Below are 5,552 nucleotides of genomic sequence, written 5' to 3'. Positions count from 1 at the left end.
GCCAAAGCAAATTCGGCAACCGACTCACCGGAAAGCTGTCGACGTTCACGAAAATGATTACGTTCCACTCGGACGTTGACGGTGGCGGTGAAGTAGTGTGCAAGTGTGTCGACGGCAACGTCGTCTGGGTCCGGAGGGCTTGCGGCAGCGGTGTGTGCGGACGTCTGTTTTTCCGTCGACTCGCTGACCGTGGCTTCAGTTGAAAGTGGCGGCTGGGGTGGGGGCAGTGCCGGCAAGGCGTCGAAAATCCGTTGGCCCTCGGGGCCCAGGTAGTGAAGCAGGAGCGCGCGACGGCGAGTTGCTGGCCACTCGTCGGCGCCGGACGCGAGCACGAAGTTCTGGAACAACCGGAACCAGCGGTGCCAAGGAATCGCTGGTGTGCCCGAAGTCTCGAGGAACGGCGGCGGGGGAGATATACCGGTGGCCATCCTCGTCGCCATTGTGGTAATGCGGCGTGGGGAGCCGCTATCACGGAAGAGAGAAACTCGTACACATGACTGTGACCTTGGGCTACCGACGACTGCTGGTGTTTATTGTACGGTGGAGTTATATACACGACAAACAGGTACATAGATCACAGCGCCATCTCTGGTGGCGTCGCAGAACCAATACGAATTCACAACACAGACTTGGTGTGTTTAGGTTGTATAAGAGGGACAATTTAATCAGCTGCCCGCTCATAATAAGTTCACGTTCTACGTGACGCCAAACATGCGCATAAGAGTGTTTTCACACTCATCGTTTGGCTTATATATGGCGCTGAGTGTCACTCCTACTTCTAAATTCACATATAAACGCAAAAAAGTGTATGGAGGGAAGGCCGCTGTGGTAGCTCAGTGGTAAGAGCATCGAACGCGTTATTCGAAGGTCGTAGGTTCGATTCCTGCTCACGGCTGGTTATTTTTTAATCCACTTTTTTTCTTCTTATTTACATTCAATTGGTTCTAATAACTTCCCCTGTACATTCCTTGGCATTACTGTCTGTTAGATCTCATTAATATTGTGTTAAAACACGGAAAAACGAGCCCTTAGGTATACATTTCTTTCCCTTATTTGATTGAACGAGGGTCTCCTAATGGCAGACTTGGTGTGTTTAGGTTGTATAGGAGGAACAAATAATCAGCTGCCCACTCATAATAGTTTCACGTGTTGCGTGACGCCATACATGCGCATAGGACTGTTTTCACACTCGTCGTTTGGCTTATAGATGGCGCTGACGGTCACTCCTACTTCTAAATTCACATATAAACCCAAAAAAGTGGATAGAGGGAAGGCCGCTGTGGTAGCTCAGTGGTTAGAGCATCGAACGCGTTATTCGAAGGTCGTAGGTTCGATTCCTGCTTATGGCTGGTTATTATTTCATCCACTTTTCTTTCTTCTTATTTACATTCAATTGGTTCTAATAACTTTCCCTGTACATTCCTTGGCATTACTGTCTGTTAGATCTCATTAATATTGTGTTAAAACACGGAAAAACGAGCCCTTAGGTATACACTTCTTTCCCTTATTTGATTGAACGAGGGTCTCCTAATGGCAGACTTGGTGTGTTTAGGTTGTATAGGAGGAACAAATAATCAGCTGCCCACTCATAATAGTTTCACGTGTTACGTGACGCCATACATGCGCATAGGACTGTTTTCACACTCGTCGTTTGGCTTATAGATGGCGCTGACGGTCACTCCTACTTCTAAATTCACATATAAACCCAAAAAAGTGGATAGAGGGAAGGCCGCTGTGGTAGCTCAGTGGTTAGAGCATCGAACGCGTTATTCGAAGGTCGTAGGTTCGATTCCTGCTTATGGCTGGTTATTATTTCATCCACTTTTCTTTCTTCTTATTTACATTCAATTGGTTCTAATAACTTCCCCTGTACATTCCTTGGCACTACTGTCTGTTAGATCTCATACATACATATATATATATATATATATATATATATATATATTGTAAGATGGCGTCGAGAACACTCGAGACTCTCCTTTTATTGACTCGAGTATGTGCCCCACAACCTAAACTTGACTGGTGATGATGAGTATTTACAGATGAAAAGATGGGACGCATAAATAATGCTCACACTTATTTTCCCCGCGCACTTGAGCGGCCGGCCCGGCCGAGACTTAGGCGGGAAAGGTACGGCGCAGAAAGGGTTTAAGACGTGAAACGTGGACAATCTCGGAGGCACGGTAACGACGGTCCGAGGAACCCTCGACGGGAGTGACAAGGTAATTGACCGGAGATGTTCTTTCACAAACAACGTAAGGTCCTAGAAAGCGAGACTGAAACTTTTCAGACAATCCGGGTGTGCGAACAGGCGTCCAAAGTAGTACTTCATCTCCAGGACGGAAGGTGACGTCTCGACGAAAGCTGTCATAGCGTTGCTTGCGGTCTTCTTGACTGGCCTCCGTGTTGAGTTGAGCACGTTGCCGTGCCTCAGCAAGCCTTGAGACGAAATGTTCTGTCGTAGTCGTCGACGTTTTTGTCATTGCATTGAAGAAAGAGGCGTCAATGGTGAATGTCGGCGCACGACCATAGACGAGGAAGAAAGGTGAATACCCGGTGGTTCGTTGAACAGCGGTGTTGTGTGCGAATGTGACGAACGGCAAGATTTTGTCCCAATTATCGTGGTTCGGTCCGATGTACATGGATATCATGTCGATTAGAGTCCGGTGGAATCGCTCTGTCAGCCCATTTGTCTGCGGGTGGTAAGCGGATGTGGTCTTATGAAGTGTGCCACAAGTTTTTAGAATTTCGTCAAGAATTGTCGACATGAAGGCCTTGCCCCGGTCACTCAACAACGTGCGAGGTGCGCCATGACGCAACACAATGGCTTCTAAAAAGAAGGCGGCAACGTCTGAGGCGGAGCTAGTGCGTAGAGGAGCGGTCTCCGCGTATCGTGTGAGGTGGTCGACGGCTGTGACGATCCAGCGGTGGCCCGCTGGCGTTACGGGAAGTGGCCCGACGAGGTCTATTCCGACAACGGCAAAAGGTGTGTCGGGACATGGAATAGGTTGTAATAAGCCAGCAGGAGCTGAAGTTGGTCGTTTCCGGCGTTGACAAAGTGCGCAAGAAGCGACATAATTAGCCACAAAAGTAGAAAGACCAGGCCAGAAGAAACGGCTCCTAACGCGGTTGTAGGTCTTTTGAAATCCCAAGTGTCCAGCTGATGGGTCGTCGTGCAATGCTTCGAGAACTTGTTTTCGCAGCGAACGGGGAAGTACTGGCACCCACCGATGCCCATCCGCATTGTAAGTATAATGTTGCAGGACATTGTTCTCTAGCTTGAACAGCCGTAGCTGACGACGTAGTCTGGCATTAGGGGGAGAAGGCGAGCCATTCAAGTATCCGATGATGCGGTTACAGTAGGGGTCGTCACGTTGGTACGCGGCAAACTGGGCGCTGTTGTTTAAAGGTAGCAACCCAGCAACTGCCAGGGGTGATAACGTGAGTGAACAGGAAGCCACTTGATCACCTGAGGGGCATTCGGGATGCGTGGTTGGAGATGAAAGTGGCAGAGGGCAGCGAGAGAGAGCGTCAGCATCCTGATGCTGTTTGCCGGACCTGTACACAACGTCAAAAGTGTACTCTTGCAAACGCAGTATCCAGCGACCGAGGCGCCCAGACAAATTCTTCAGCGAGGACAACCAGCATAGGGCATGGTGGTCGGTAACCACAGTAAAGTGGCGTCCATACAGATAAGGTCGAAATTTCTGGATGGCCCAAACGACAGCGAGACATTCCTGCTCTGTTATCGAGTAGTTTTGCTCTGCAGGTGTTAGTGCGCGGCTGGCATACGCAACTACTCTCTCACGTGAAGTGTCGTCGCGCTGGAGGAGGACAGCACCGATTCCGTGGCCGCTGGCATCTGTGTGCAGGAAAGTGGGTGCACTCTCATCGAAGTGACGGAGGACGGGGTCTGATGTCAAAGCACGCTTAAGGGCTTGGAAAGCACACTCGCACTCGTCAGTCCACGTGAAATCCGTCCCTGACGTCAGAAGCTTGTGTAACGGCCCCGCAATGGCAGCAAAGTGACGGATGAAGCGGCGGAAGTAAGACGCCAGGCCTACGAAACTTCGCAATTGTTTTTGATTGCGCGGACGTGGAAAACTAATTACGGCAGCAACCTTGTCGGGGTCGGGTCGAACGCCGTCTTTGCTGACAAGGTGACCCAATACTTTGATGCTTGTGCTGGCGAAGTGGCACTTTTTTGTATTCAGCTGTAGGCCAGCGTTCGAAATGCACGTTAGAACTTCGTCCAAACGCTTAAGGTGCTGAGAAAAAGTAGAAGAATAAATGACGATGTCGTCTAAATAACATAAACAGGTTTTCCATTTGAGACCACGTAAAACAGTATCTATCATGCGCTCAAATGTTGCTGGAGCGTTGCATAAGCCAAAGGGCATGACGTTAAATTCGTAAAGCCCGTCAGGCGTCGCAAACGCTGTTTTCTCCTTGTCTGCTTCGCGCATAGGTATTTGCCAATACCCGCATCGGAGGTCGAGGCTGGAGAAATATTCTGCGCCTTGTAGGGAGTCCAGGGCATCATCTATGCGTGGCAACGGATATACGTCTTTTTTCGTGATCTTATTGAGCGCTCTGTAATCAACACAAAAGCGGACAGAGCCATCCTTTTTCCGGACCAACACCACAGGAGACGACCAGGAGCTGGATGAAGGTCGAATAATATCCCGTTTGAGCATGTCGGCGACGTTTGTCTCGATGATTTGCCGTTCAGCCGAAGAGAGACGGTATGGGCGGCGGCGTACAATGGAGCTGCCTTCGGTTTCGATGCTGTGCTCTGCAACGGAGGTGCGGCCCAGAACTTTGCAATGTACATCAAACGAAAGGCTGTGCTTTTGGAGAAGGTCTAAGAGGTCTCTCTTTTGCTCGGCAGTGAGGTGAGGACTTATGGTGTCATTTAAGGTAACAGTGGTAGCCTTGATATCAGTAGTAGCAGACAAAGGCGGTGATTCTGCGTGAAGGGGAATCGGTGAAAAGGACTCACTGTCAGCGAAGCAGCTCACAGCAGTGCCCTGGGGCAGCATCACTGGCGAAGAAGTTGGATTCAAGGCGGTGACCAATGCTTTACCGTCGTTAAACCGCACAAGGCCGGGTGCTATGGTAAGCCCCGCAGGTTTCGAGCGAACTGATGGAGCTATGAACACGTCACCATTAACTATAGTATCCGAAGCGATCGTTAGAAGTTGTTCATCTCCTGGCGAAATGAAACAATCAGTAGCAGCAATGAAACGGAAGCTGTATGGATCGACATCCGATGAACTCTCAGTGGCTGACATTCGAATGACTCGCTGACGACACGATATGAAAGCTGATGCCGAAGAAAGGAAGTCCCATCCTAAAATTACTGTGTGAGTGCACAAAGGAAGTACAAGAAACTGAATGTGGTGAATGATGCCATCTATGAAAACACGGACTGTGCAAACACTTGAAGGCTGAATAGGGACTCCATCTGCGCAACGAAGGGGAGGACCATCGTAGGGCGTCCTAATTTTTTTCAATCGGGCACAAAAGTCTGCACGAATTACGGAATGTGA

The sequence above is a fragment of the Rhipicephalus microplus genome, chromosome X, assembly GCF_043290135.1.
Source record: "Rhipicephalus microplus isolate Deutch F79 chromosome X, USDA_Rmic, whole genome shotgun sequence".
Classification (NCBI taxonomy): Eukaryota; Metazoa; Arthropoda; class Arachnida; order Ixodida; family Ixodidae; genus Rhipicephalus; species Rhipicephalus microplus.
This window is presented reverse-complemented; position numbering follows the sequence as displayed.